General features: G+C 46.7%; 11 non-coding genes across 11 annotated transcripts; all 11 read right to left on the reverse strand.

The window, feature by feature from the left end:
* Nucleotides 1–260: 260 nt before the first annotated feature.
* On the reverse strand, nt 261–451 carry LOC142278525 (U2 spliceosomal RNA). The gene has a single exon (XR_012741354.1). It is a non-coding gene; the product is annotated as a U2 spliceosomal RNA (small nuclear RNA).
* Nucleotides 452–1,568: 1,117 nt separating this feature from the next.
* LOC142278527 (U2 spliceosomal RNA) lies at nt 1,569–1,759 on the reverse strand. Its single transcript, XR_012741355.1, has one exon. It is a non-coding gene; the product is annotated as a U2 spliceosomal RNA (small nuclear RNA).
* Nucleotides 1,760–2,876: 1,117 nt separating this feature from the next.
* LOC142278528 (U2 spliceosomal RNA) lies at nt 2,877–3,067 on the reverse strand. Its single transcript, XR_012741356.1, has one exon. It is a non-coding gene; the product is annotated as a U2 spliceosomal RNA (small nuclear RNA).
* A 1,117-nt stretch (nt 3,068–4,184) lies between these two features.
* On the reverse strand, nt 4,185–4,375 carry LOC142278529 (U2 spliceosomal RNA). The gene has a single exon (XR_012741357.1). It is a non-coding gene; the product is annotated as a U2 spliceosomal RNA (small nuclear RNA).
* Nucleotides 4,376–5,492: 1,117 nt separating this feature from the next.
* Nucleotides 5,493–5,683, reverse strand: LOC142278530 (U2 spliceosomal RNA). Its single transcript, XR_012741358.1, has one exon. It is a non-coding gene; the product is annotated as a U2 spliceosomal RNA (small nuclear RNA).
* A 1,117-nt stretch (nt 5,684–6,800) lies between these two features.
* Nucleotides 6,801–6,991, reverse strand: LOC142278614 (U2 spliceosomal RNA). Its single transcript, XR_012741434.1, has one exon. It is a non-coding gene; the product is annotated as a U2 spliceosomal RNA (small nuclear RNA).
* A 1,117-nt stretch (nt 6,992–8,108) lies between these two features.
* On the reverse strand, nt 8,109–8,299 carry LOC142278616 (U2 spliceosomal RNA). The gene has a single exon (XR_012741435.1). It is a non-coding gene; the product is annotated as a U2 spliceosomal RNA (small nuclear RNA).
* A 1,117-nt stretch (nt 8,300–9,416) lies between these two features.
* LOC142278531 (U2 spliceosomal RNA) lies at nt 9,417–9,607 on the reverse strand. The gene has a single exon (XR_012741359.1). It is a non-coding gene; the product is annotated as a U2 spliceosomal RNA (small nuclear RNA).
* Nucleotides 9,608–10,724: 1,117 nt separating this feature from the next.
* On the reverse strand, nt 10,725–10,915 carry LOC142278621 (U2 spliceosomal RNA). Its single transcript, XR_012741440.1, has one exon. It is a non-coding gene; the product is annotated as a U2 spliceosomal RNA (small nuclear RNA).
* Nucleotides 10,916–12,033: 1,118 nt separating this feature from the next.
* On the reverse strand, nt 12,034–12,223 carry LOC142278622 (U2 spliceosomal RNA). Its single transcript, XR_012741441.1, has one exon. It is a non-coding gene; the product is annotated as a U2 spliceosomal RNA (small nuclear RNA).
* A 1,118-nt stretch (nt 12,224–13,341) lies between these two features.
* Nucleotides 13,342–13,532, reverse strand: LOC142278532 (U2 spliceosomal RNA). Its single transcript, XR_012741360.1, has one exon. It is a non-coding gene; the product is annotated as a U2 spliceosomal RNA (small nuclear RNA).
* Nucleotides 13,533–13,838: the final 306 nt, after the last annotated feature.

Raw genomic sequence — 13,838 nt, forward strand, 5'->3', positions numbered from 1 at the left:
ACACCTGTGGTCACTGCAGCATCTGACTCCACTTTGTCCAAAAGGGATCTATTCCATTCAATTACACATGATCTAGATTAGACTGACAACAAGATACTGCACGGGACATAGCAGAGTTGGTGAAGTTGAGTGGTGATGAGTTTGCTATTTGGATGAATAAAGCAAGTAAAAAGTGTGTTAGATAAAAATTCATTTCAATTCGCTAATCGGGCTAATATGAATCAGGTGAATCGAGTTCTGCTTTTGGAAACTGGGTTAAGAAGGGGTGCACCGTTCCTGGAGGTACTGCAATACCAGGTCAATGCGTGGAGTGGACAGAGCAAGCTCTTTTTCCATCTCCCTGTTCTAAAAATCCATTTAATATATGGTCCCCAGATAGGGGACGTATCAGATATTAAACTGATAAGAACAGATACTACACTTGATCTTAGCCAAAAGGCCGAGAAGCGATAACCAGAATTGGTTTGGGCCTCGAGTGGCACCCTGGCCTATGCCGGACACATCTTAGGGAGAGAGAGCGAGAGGGAGACAAACCCACGCCTACACAAGACATTTTGTCACCCAAGCCAACCCTTGAAAAGGCTGCTTTGCAGAGCAAAAACAAGAAGAATGGTGCGTTTTGCAGCCGCCGCCCACTGCAATGAATCTGAATAACTCCTCCTTTAGGGCGCAAGCAACTCCCCTCCCCCTTGCAGTCTTTCCAATTCACGATACAAAAAGACGGACAGGACAGGTTGCCTGACTTTCCGTCACTGCCACCCTTTGCCATCCTTACCCGTAGAAAGCCCTTTCATCATCCCCAAACCCTAATCTTTTCCCTTTCCTTCCCAGCCCCCAAACCCTGCCCTCTGTACCTTTCTCACCACCCGCTTCCCTTCTCCTGTCATCCCCCTACCACCCGGGAAAAAAAGAGATTGCCCCCTCCTTCCACTAGCCCACCCTCCCACCCAAAGAACAACTTCTTCTGCGCAGCTTGTTTTCTAGGCAGCAGCGCTATTGTGATGTCATCGGGGGGCATTGTGACAAGCCGCCAGTGTTCCGTCTCTTCATGTTGTGCACTGTTCAAACCGAAAATACATCAACAGGCAGGCTACAGAAAAGCTTACTAACAAAGGTTAGAGAGGGGCTTTCTCAGAGGGCTTTTTACAGTTTGTCTATTCCCAATTAGCCGGTTTAGTATACTTAATGAAAGTACTAATTCTTTCATAGGCCGCCCATTCTTAGTATTTGACGTTCAGGTAACAACAGGTAACTTTATTTGGAGTGGAAGCAGAGAGATAACACCAGATGCCAATTGTAGATCCTCTCACACCTGTGGTCACTGCAGCATCTGACTCCACTTTGTCCAAAAGGGATCTATTCCATTCAATTACACATGATCTAGATTAGACTGACAACAAGATACTGCACGGGACATAGCAGAGTTGGTGAAGTTGAGTGGTGATGAGTTTGCTATTTGGATGAATAAAGCAAGTAAAAAGTGTGTTAGATAAAAATTCATTTCAATTCGCTAATCGGGCTAATATGAATCAGGTGAATCGAGTTCTGCTTTTGGAAACTGGGTTAAGAAGGGGTGCACCGTTCCTGGAGGTACTGCAATACCAGGTCAATGCGTGGAGTGGACAGAGCAAGCTCTTTTTCCATCTCCCTGTTCTAAAAATCCATTTAATATATGGTCCCCAGATAGGGGACGTATCAGATATTAAACTGATAAGAACAGATACTACACTTGATCTTAGCCAAAAGGCCGAGAAGCGATAACCAGAATTGGTTTGGGCCTCGAGTGGCACCCTGGCCTATGCCGGACACATCTTAGGGAGAGAGAGCGAGAGGGAGACAAACCCACGCCTACACAAGACATTTTGTCACCCAAGCCAACCCTTGAAAAGGCTGCTTTGCAGAGCAAAAACAAGAAGAATGGTGCGTTTTGCAGCCGCCGCCCACTGCAATGAATCTGAATAACTCCTCCTTTAGGGCGCAAGCAACTCCCCTCCCCCTTGCAGTCTTTCCAATTCACGATACAAAAAGACGGACAGGACAGGTTGCCTGACTTTCCGTCACTGCCACCCTTTGCCATCCTTACCCGTAGAAAGCCCTTTCATCATCCCCAAACCCTAATCTTTTCCCTTTCCTTCCCAGCCCCCAAACCCTGCCCTCTGTACCTTTCTCACCACCCGCTTCCCTTCTCCTGTCATCCCCCTACCACCCGGGAAAAAAAGAGATTGCCCCCTCCTTCCACTAGCCCACCCTCCCACCCAAAGAACAACTTCTTCTGCGCAGCTTGTTTTCTAGGCAGCAGCGCTATTGTGATGTCATCGGGGGGCATTGTGACAAGCCGCCAGTGTTCCGTCTCTTCATGTTGTGCACTGTTCAAACCGAAAATACATCAACAGGCAGGCTACAGAAAAGCTTACTAACAAAGGTTAGAGAGGGGCTTTCTCAGAGGGCTTTTTACAGTTTGTCTATTCCCAATTAGCCGGTTTAGTATACTTAATGAAAGTACTAATTCTTTCATAGGCCGCCCATTCTTAGTATTTGACGTTCAGGTAACAACAGGTAACTTTATTTGGAGTGGAAGCAGAGAGATAACACCAGATGCCAATTGTAGATCCTCTCACACCTGTGGTCACTGCAGCATCTGACTCCACTTTGTCCAAAAGGGATCTATTCCATTCAATTACACATGATCTAGATTAGACTGACAACAAGATACTGCACGGGACATAGCAGAGTTGGTGAAGTTGAGTGGTGATGAGTTTGCTATTTGGATGAATAAAGCAAGTAAAAAGTGTGTTAGATAAAAATTCATTTCAATTCGCTAATCGGGCTAATATGAATCAGGTGAATCGAGTTCTGCTTTTGGAAACTGGGTTAAGAAGGGGTGCACCGTTCCTGGAGGTACTGCAATACCAGGTCAATGCGTGGAGTGGACAGAGCAAGCTCTTTTTCCATCTCCCTGTTCTAAAAATCCATTTAATATATGGTCCCCAGATAGGGGACGTATCAGATATTAAACTGATAAGAACAGATACTACACTTGATCTTAGCCAAAAGGCCGAGAAGCGATAACCAGAATTGGTTTGGGCCTCGAGTGGCACCCTGGCCTATGCCGGACACATCTTAGGGAGAGAGAGCGAGAGGGAGACAAACCCACGCCTACACAAGACATTTTGTCACCCAAGCCAACCCTTGAAAAGGCTGCTTTGCAGAGCAAAAACAAGAAGAATGGTGCGTTTTGCAGCCGCCGCCCACTGCAATGAATCTGAATAACTCCTCCTTTAGGGCGCAAGCAACTCCCCTCCCCCTTGCAGTCTTTCCAATTCACGATACAAAAAGACGGACAGGACAGGTTGCCTGACTTTCCGTCACTGCCACCCTTTGCCATCCTTACCCGTAGAAAGCCCTTTCATCATCCCCAAACCCTAATCTTTTCCCTTTCCTTCCCAGCCCCCAAACCCTGCCCTCTGTACCTTTCTCACCACCCGCTTCCCTTCTCCTGTCATCCCCCTACCACCCGGGAAAAAAAGAGATTGCCCCCTCCTTCCACTAGCCCACCCTCCCACCCAAAGAACAACTTCTTCTGCGCAGCTTGTTTTCTAGGCAGCAGCGCTATTGTGATGTCATCGGGGGGCATTGTGACAAGCCGCCAGTGTTCCGTCTCTTCATGTTGTGCACTGTTCAAACCGAAAATACATCAACAGGCAGGCTACAGAAAAGCTTACTAACAAAGGTTAGAGAGGGGCTTTCTCAGAGGGCTTTTTACAGTTTGTCTATTCCCAATTAGCCGGTTTAGTATACTTAATGAAAGTACTAATTCTTTCATAGGCCGCCCATTCTTAGTATTTGACGTTCAGGTAACAACAGGTAACTTTATTTGGAGTGGAAGCAGAGAGATAACACCAGATGCCAATTGTAGATCCTCTCACACCTGTGGTCACTGCAGCATCTGACTCCACTTTGTCCAAAAGGGATCTATTCCATTCAATTACACATGATCTAGATTAGACTGACAACAAGATACTGCACGGGACATAGCAGAGTTGGTGAAGTTGAGTGGTGATGAGTTTGCTATTTGGATGAATAAAGCAAGTAAAAAGTGTGTTAGATAAAAATTCATTTCAATTCGCTAATCGGGCTAATATGAATCAGGTGAATCGAGTTCTGCTTTTGGAAACTGGGTTAAGAAGGGGTGCACCGTTCCTGGAGGTACTGCAATACCAGGTCAATGCGTGGAGTGGACAGAGCAAGCTCTTTTTCCATCTCCCTGTTCTAAAAATCCATTTAATATATGGTCCCCAGATAGGGGACGTATCAGATATTAAACTGATAAGAACAGATACTACACTTGATCTTAGCCAAAAGGCCGAGAAGCGATAACCAGAATTGGTTTGGGCCTCGAGTGGCACCCTGGCCTATGCCGGACACATCTTAGGGAGAGAGAGCGAGAGGGAGACAAACCCACGCCTACACAAGACATTTTGTCACCCAAGCCAACCCTTGAAAAGGCTGCTTTGCAGAGCAAAAACAAGAAGAATGGTGCGTTTTGCAGCCGCCGCCCACTGCAATGAATCTGAATAACTCCTCCTTTAGGGCGCAAGCAACTCCCCTCCCCCTTGCAGTCTTTCCAATTCACGATACAAAAAGACGGACAGGACAGGTTGCCTGACTTTCCGTCACTGCCACCCTTTGCCATCCTTACCCGTAGAAAGCCCTTTCATCATCCCCAAACCCTAATCTTTTCCCTTTCCTTCCCAGCCCCCAAACCCTGCCCTCTGTACCTTTCTCACCACCCGCTTCCCTTCTCCTGTCATCCCCCTACCACCCGGGAAAAAAAGAGATTGCCCCCTCCTTCCACTAGCCCACCCTCCCACCCAAAGAACAACTTCTTCTGCGCAGCTTGTTTTCTAGGCAGCAGCGCTATTGTGATGTCATCGGGGGGCATTGTGACAAGCCGCCAGTGTTCCGTCTCTTCATGTTGTGCACTGTTCAAACCGAAAATACATCAACAGGCAGGCTACAGAAAAGCTTACTAACAAAGGTTAGAGAGGGGCTTTCTCAGAGGGCTTTTTACAGTTTGTCTATTCCCAATTAGCCGGTTTAGTATACTTAATGAAAGTACTAATTCTTTCATAGGCCGCCCATTCTTAGTATTTGACGTTCAGGTAACAACAGGTAACTTTATGTGGAGTGGAAGCAGAGAGATAACACCAGATGCCAATTGTAGATCCTCTCACACCTGTGGTCACTGCAGCATCTGACTCCACTTTGTCCAAAAGGGATCTATTCCATTCAATTACACATGATCTAGATTAGACTGACAACAAGATACTGCACGGGACATAGCAGAGTTGGTGAAGTTGAGTGGTGATGAGTTTGCTATTTGGATGAATAAAGCAAGTAAAAAGTGTGTTAGATAAAAATTCATTTCAATTCGCTAATCGGGCTAATATGAATCAGGTGAATCGAGTTCTGCTTTTGGAAACTGGGTTAAGAAGGGGTGCACCGTTCCTGGAGGTACTGCAATACCAGGTCAATGCGTGGAGTGGACAGAGCAAGCTCTTTTTCCATCTCCCTGTTCTAAAAATCCATTTAATATATGGTCCCCAGATAGGGGACGTATCAGATATTAAACTGATAAGAACAGATACTACACTTGATCTTAGCCAAAAGGCCGAGAAGCGATAACCAGAATTGGTTTGGGCCTCGAGTGGCACCCTGGCCTATGCCGGACACATCTTAGGGAGAGAGAGCGAGAGGGAGACAAACCCACGCCTACACAAGACATTTTGTCACCCAAGCCAACCCTTGAAAAGGCTGCTTTGCAGAGCAAAAACAAGAAGAATGGTGCGTTTTGCAGCCGCCGCCCACTGCAATGAATCTGAATAACTTCTCCTTTAGGGCGCAAGCAACTCCCCTCCCCCTTGCAGTCTTTCCAATTCACGATACAAAAAGACGGACAGGACAGGTTGCCTGACTTTCCGTCACTGCCACCCTTTGCCATCCTTACCCGTAGAAAGCCCTTTCATCATCCCCAAACCCTAATCTTTTCCCTTTCCTTCCCAGCCCCCAAACCCTGCCCTCTGTACCTTTCTCACCACCCGCTTCCCTTCTCCTGTCATCCCCCTACCACCCGGGAAAAAAAGAGATTGCCCCCTCCTTCCACTAGCCCACCCTCCCACCCAAAGAACAACTTCTTCTGCGCAGCTTGTTTTCTAGGCAGCAGCGCTATTGTGATGTCATCGGGGGGCATTGTGACAAGCCGCCAGTGTTCCGTCTCTTCATGTTGTGCACTGTTCAAACCGAAAATACATCAACAGGCAGGCTACAGAAAAGCTTACTAACAAAGGTTAGAGAGGGGCTTTCTCAGAGGGCTTTTTACAGTTTGTCTATTCCCAATTAGCCGGTTTAGTATACTTAATGAAAGTACTAATTCTTTCATAGGCCGCCCATTCTTAGCATTTGACGTTCAGGTAACAACAGGTAACTTTATTTGGAGTGGAAGCAGAGAGATAACACCAGATGCCAATTGTAGATCCTCTCACACCTGTGGTCACTGCAGCATCTGACTCCACTTTGTCCAAAAGGGATCTATTCCATTCAGATACACATGATCTAGATTAGACTGACAACAAGATACTGCACGGGACATAGCAGAGTTGGTGAAGTTGAGTGGTGATGAGTTTGCTATTTGGATGAATAAAGCAAGTAAAAAGTGTGTTAGATAAAAATTCATTTCAATTCGCTAATCGGGCTAATATGAATCAGGTGAATCGAGTTCTGCTTTTGGAAACTGGGTTAAGAAGGGGTGCACCGTTCCTGGAGGTACTGCAATACCTGGTCAATGCGTGGAGTGGACAGAGCAAGCTCTTTTTCCATCTCCCTGTTCTAAAAATCCATTTAATATATGGTCCCCAGATAGGGGACGTATCAGATATTAAACTGATAAGAACAGATACTACACTTGATCTTAGCCAAAAGGCCGAGAAGCGATAACCAGAATTGGTTTGGGCCTCGAGTGGCACCCTGGCCTATGCCGGACACATCTTAGGGAGAGAGAGCGAGAGGGAGACAAACCCACGCCTACACAAGACATTTTGTCACCCAAGCCAACCCTTGAAAAGGCTGCTTTGCAGAGCAAAAACAAGAAGAATGGTGCGTTTTGCAGCCGCCGCCCACTGCAATGAATCTGAATAACTTCTCCTTTAGGGCGCAAGCAACTCCCCTCCCCCTTGCAGTCTTTCCAATTCACGATACAAAAAGACGGACAGGACAGGTTGCCTGACTTTCCGTCACTGCCACCCTTTGCCATCCTTACCCGTAGAAAGCCCTTTCATCATCCCCAAACCCTAATCTTTTCCCTTTCCTTCCCAGCCCCCAAACCCTGCCCTCTGTACCTTTCTCACCACCCGCTTCCCTTCTCCTGTCATCCCCCTACCACCCGGGAAAAAAAGAGATTGCCCCCTCCTTCCACTAGCCCACCCTCCCACCCAAAGAACAACTTCTTCTGCGCAGCTTGTTTTCTAGGCAGCAGCGCTATTGTGATGTCATCGGGGGGCATTGTGACAAGCCGCCAGTGTTCCGTCTCTTCATGTTGTGCACTGTTCAAACCGAAAATACATCAACAGGCAGGCTACAGAAAAGCTTACTAACAAAGGTTAGAGAGGGGCTTTCTCAGAGGGCTTTTTACAGTTTGTCTATTCCCAATTAGCCGGTTTAGTATACTTAATGAAAGTACTAATTCTTTCATAGGCCGCCCATTCTTAGCATTTGACGTTCAGGTAACAACAGGTAACTTTATTTGGAGTGGAAGCAGAGAGATAACACCAGATGCCAATTGTAGATCCTCTCACACCTGTGGTCACTGCAGCATCTGACTCCACTTTGTCCAAAAGGGATCTATTCCATTCAATTACACATGATCTAGATTAGACTGACAACAAGATACTGCACGGGACATAGCAGAGTTGGTGAAGTTGAGTGGTGATGAGTTTGCTATTTGGATGAATAAAGCAAGTAAAAAGTGTGTTAGATAAAAATTCATTTCAATTCGCTAATCGGGCTAATATGAATCAGGTGAATCGAGTTCTGCTTTTGGAAACTGGGTTAAGAAGGGGTGCACCGTTCCTGGAGGTACTGCAATACCTGGTCAATGCGTGGAGTGGACAGAGCAAGCTCTTTTTCCATCTCCCTGTTCTAAAAATCCATTTAATATATGGTCCCCAGATAGGGGACGTATCAGATATTAAACTGATAAGAACAGATACTACACTTGATCTTAGCCAAAAGGCCGAGAAGCGATAACCAGAATTGGTTTGGGCCTCGAGTGGCACCCTGGCCTATGCCGGACACATCTTAGGGAGAGAGAGCGAGAGGGAGACAAACCCACGCCTACACAAGACATTTTGTCACCCAAGCCAACCCTTGAAAAGGCTGCTTTGCAGAGCAAAAACAAGAAGAATGGTGCGTTTTGCAGCCGCCGCCCACTGCAATGAATCTGAATAACTCCTCCTTTAGGGCGCAAGCAACTCCCCTCCCCCTTGCAGTCTTTCCAATTCACGATACAAAAAGACGGACAGGACAGGTTGCCTGACTTTCCGTCACTGCCACCCTTTGCCATCCTTACCCGTAGAAAGCCCTTTCATCATCCCCAAACCCTAATCTTTTCCCTTTCCTTCCCAGCCCCCAAACCCTGCCCTCTGTACCTTTCTCACCACCCGCTTCCCTTCTCCTGTCATCCCCCTACCACCCGGGAAAAAAAGAGATTGCCCCCTCCTTCCACTAGCCCACCCTCCCACCCAAAGAACAACTTCTTCTGCGCAGCTTGTTTTCTAGGCAGCAGCGCTATTGTGATGTCATCGGGGGGCATTGTGACAAGCCGCCAGTGTTCCGTCTCTTCATGTTGTGCACTGTTCAAACCGAAAATACATCAACAGGCAGGCTACAGAAAAGCTTACTAACAAAGGTTAGAGAGGGGCTTTCTCAGAGGGCTTTTTACAGTTTGTCTATTCCCAATTAGCCGGTTTAGTATACTTAATGAAAGTACTAATTCTTTCATAGGCCGCCCATTCTTAGTATTTGACGTTCAGGTAACAACAGGTAACTTTATTTGGAGTGGAAGCAGAGAGATAACACCAGATGCCAATTGTAGATCCTCTCACACCTGTGGTCACTGCAGCATCTGACTCCACTTTGTCCAAAAGGGATCTATTCCATTCAATTACACATGATCTAGATTAGACTGACAACAAGATACTGCACGGGACATAGCAGAGTTGGTGAAGTTGAGTGGTGATGAGTTTGCTATTTGGATGAATAAAGCAAGTAAAAAGTGTGTTAGATAAAAATTCATTTCAATTCGCTAATCGGGCTAATATGAATCAGGTGAATCGAGTTCTGCTTTTGGAAACTGGGTTAAGAAGGGGTGCACCGTTCCTGGAGGTACTGCAATACCAGGTCAATGCGTGGAGTGGACAGAGCAAGCTCTTTTTCCATCTCCCTGTTCTAAAAATCCATTTAATATATGGTCCCCAGATAGGGGACGTATCAGATATTAAACTGATAAGAACAGATACTACACTTGATCTTAGCCAAAAGGCCGAGAAGCGATAACCAGAATTGGTTTGGGCCTCGAGTGGCACCCTGGCCTATGCCGGACACATCTTAGGGAGAGAGAGCGAGAGGGAGACAAACCCACGCCTACACAAGACATTTTGTCACCCAAGCCAACCCTTGAAAAGGCTGCTTTGCAGAGCAAAAACAAGAAGAATGGTGCGTTTTGCAGCCGCCGCCCACTGCAATGAATCTGAATAACTCCTCCTTTAGGGCGCAAGCAACTCCCCTCCCCCTTGCAGTCTTTCCAATTCACGATACAAAAAGACGGACAGGACAGGTTGCCTGACTTTCCGTCACTGCCACCCTTTGCCATCCTTACCCGTAGAAAGCCCTTTCATCATCCCCAAACCCTAATCTTTTCCCTTTCCTTCCCAGCCCCCAAACCCTGCCCTCTGTACCTTTCTCACCACCCGCTTCCCTTCTCCTGTCATCCCCCTACCACCCGGGAAAAAAAGAGATTGCCCCCTCCTTCCACTAGCCCACCCTCCCACCCAAAGAACAACTTCTTCTGCGCAGCTTGTTTTCTAGGCAGCAGCGCTATTGTGATGTCATCGGGGGGCATTGTGACAAGCCGCCAGTGTTCCGTCTCTTCATGTTGTGCACTGTTCAAACCGAAAATACATCAACAGGCAGGCTACAGAAAAGCTTACTAACAAAGGTTAGAGAGGGGCTTTCTCAGAGGGCTTTTTACAGTTTGTCTATTCCCAATTAGCCGGTTTAGTATACTTAATGAAAGTACTAATTCTTTCATAGGCCGCCCATTCTTAGTATTTGACGTTCAGGTAACAACAGGTAACTTTATTTGGAGTGGAAGCAGAGAGATAACACCAGATGCCAATTGTAGATCCTCTCACACCTGTGGTCACTGCAGCATCTGACTCCACTTTGTCCAAAAGGGATCTATTCCATTCAATTACACATGATCTAGATTAGACTGACAACAAGATACTGCACGGGACATAGCAGAGTTGGTGAAGTTGAGTGGTGATGAGTTTGCTATTTGGATGAATAAAGCAAGTAAAAAGTGTGTTAGATAAAAATTCATTTCAATTCGCTAATCGGGCTAATATGAATCAGGTGAATCGAGTTCTGCTTTTGGAAACTGGGTTAAGAAGGGGTGCACCATTCCTGGAGGTACTGCAATACCAGGTCAATGCGTGGAGTGGACAGAGCAAGCTCTTTTTCCATCTCCCTGTTCTAAAAATCCATTTAATATATGGTCCCAAGATAGGGGACGTATCAGATATTAAACTGATAAGAACAGATACTACACTTGATCTTAGCCAAAAGGCCGAGAAGCGATAACCAGAATTGGTTTGGGCCTCGAGTGGCACCCTGGCCTATGCCGGACACATCTTATGGAGAGAGAGCGAGAGGGAGACAAACCCACGCCTACACAAGACATTTTGTCACCCAAGCCAACCCTTGAAAAGGCTGCTTTGCAGAGCAAAAACAAGAAGAATGGTGCGTTTTGCAGCCGCCGCCCACTGCAATGAATCTGAATAACTCCTCCTTTAGGGCGCAAGCAACTCCCCTCCCCCTTGCAGTCTTTCCAATTCACGATACAAAAAGACGGACAGGACAGGTTGCCTGACTTTCCGTCACTGCCACCCTTTGCCATCCTTACCCGTAGAAAGCCCTTTCATCATCCCCAAACCCTAATCTTTTCCCTTTCCTTCCCAGCCCCCAAACCCTGCCCTCTGTACCTTTCTCACCACCCGCTTCCCTTCTCCTGTCATCCCCCTACCACCCGGGAAAAAAAGAGATTGCCCCCTCCTTCCACTAGCCCACCCTCCCACCCAAAGAACAACTTCTTCTGCGCAGCTTGTTTTCTAGGCAGCAGCGCTATTGTGATGTCATCGGGGGGCATTGTGACAAGCCGCCAGTGTTCCGTCTCTTCATGTTGTGCACTGTTCAAACCGAAAATACATCAACAGGCAGGCTACAGAAAAGCTTACTAACAAAGGTTAGAGAGGGGCTTTCTCAGAGGGCTTTTTACAGTTTGTCTATTCCCAATTAGCTGGTTTAGTATACTTAATGAAAGTACTAATTCTTTCATAGGCCGCCCATTCTTAGTATTTGACGTTCAGGTAACAACAGGTAACTTTATTTGGAGTGGAAGCAGAGAGATAACACCAGATGCCAATTGTAGATCCTCTCACACCTGTGGTCACTGCAGCATCTGACTCCACTTTGTCCAAAAGGGATCTATTCCATTCAATTACACATGATCTAGATTAGACTGACAACAAGATACTGCACGGGACATAGCAGAGTTGGTGAAGTTGAGTGGTGATGAGTTTGCTATTTGGATGAATAAAGCAAGTAAAAAGTGTGTCTAGATAAAAATTCATTTCAATTCGCTAATCGGGCTAATATGAATCAGGTGAATCGAGTTCTGCTTTTGGAAACTGGGTTAAGAAGGGGTGCACCGTTCCTGGAGGTACTGCAATACCAGGTCAATGCGTGAGTGGACAGAGCAAGCTCTTTTTCCATCTCCCTGTTCTAAAAATCCATTTAATATATGGTCCCCAGATAGGGGACGTATCAGATATTAAACTGATAAGAACAGATACTACACTTGATCTTAGCCAAAAGGCCGAGAAGCGATAACCAGAATTGGTTTGGGCCTCGAGTGGCACCCTGGCCTATGCCGGACACATCTTAGGGAGAGAGAGCGAGAGGGAGACAAACCCACGCCTACACAAGACATTTTGTCACCCAAGCCAACCCTTGAAAAGGCTGCTTTGCAGAGCAAAAACAAGAAGAATGGTGCGTTTTGCAGCCGCCGCCCACTGCAATGAATCTGAATAACTCCTCCTTTAGGGCGCAAGCAACTCCCCTCCCCCTTGCAGTCTTTCCAATTCACGATACAAAAAGACGGACAGGACAGGTTGCCTGACTTTCCGTCACTGCCACCCTTTGCCATCCTTACCCGTAGAAAGCCCTTTCATCATCCCCAAACCCTAATCTTTTCCCTTTCCTTCCCAGCCCCCAAACCCTGCCCCTCTGTACCTTTCTCACCACCCGCTTCCCTTCTCCTGTCATCCCCCTACCACCCGGGAAAAAAAGAGATTGCCCCCTCCTTCCACTAGCCCACCCTCCCACCCAAAGAACAACTTCTTCTGCGCAGCTTGTTTTCTAGGCAGCAGCGCTATTGTGATGTCATCGGGGGGCATTGTGACAAGCCGCCAGTGTTCCGTCTCTTCATGTTGTGCACTGTTCAAACCGAAAATACATCAACAGGCAGGCTACAGAAAAGCTTACTAACAAAGGTTAGAGAGGGGCTTTCTCAGAGGGCTTTTTACAGTTTGTCTATTCCCAATTAGCCGGTTTAGTATACTTAATGAAAGTACTAATTCTTTCATAGGCCGCCCATTCTTAGTATTTGACGTTCAGGTAACAACAGGTAACTTTATTTGGAGTGGAAGCAGAGAGATAACACCAGATGCCAATTGTAGATCCTCTCACACCTGTGGTCACTGCAGCATCTGACTCCACTTTGTCCAAAAGGGATCTATTCCATTCAATTACACATGATCTAGATTAGACTGACAACAAGATACTGCACGGGACATAGCAGAGTTGGTGAAGTTGAGTGGTGATGAGTTTGCTATTTGGATGAATAAAGCAAGTAAAAAGTGTGTTAGATAAAAATTCATTTCAATTCGCTAATCGGGCTAATATGAATCAGGTGAATCGAGTTCTGCTTTTGGAAACTGGGTTAAGAAGGGGTGCACCGTTCCTGGAGGTACTGCAATACCAGGTCAATGCGTGGAGTGGACAGAGCAAGCTCTTTTTCCATCTCCCTGTTCTAAAAATCCATTTAATATATGGTCCCCAGATAGGGGACGTATCAGATATTAAACTGATAAGAACAGATACTACACTTGATCTTAGCCAAAAGGCCGAGAAGCGATAACCAGAATTGGTTTGGGCCTCGAGTGGCACCCTGGCCTATGCCGGACACATCTTAGGGAGAGAGAGCGAGAGGGAGACAAACCCACGCCTACACAAGACATTTTGTCACCCAAGCCAACCCTTGAAAAGGCTGCTTTGCAGAGCAAAAACAAGAAGAATGGTGCGTTTTGCAGCCGCCGCCCACTGCAATGAATCTGAATAACTCCTCCTTTAGGGCGCAAGCAACTCCCCTCCCCCTTGCAGTCTTTCCAATTCACGATACAAAAAGACGGACAGGACAGGTTGCCTGACTTTCCGTCACTGCC

This window comes from Anomaloglossus baeobatrachus, unplaced genomic scaffold (genome assembly GCF_048569485.1).
Source record: "Anomaloglossus baeobatrachus isolate aAnoBae1 unplaced genomic scaffold, aAnoBae1.hap1 Scaffold_419, whole genome shotgun sequence".
NCBI classification, from domain to species: domain Eukaryota; kingdom Metazoa; phylum Chordata; class Amphibia; order Anura; family Aromobatidae; genus Anomaloglossus; species Anomaloglossus baeobatrachus.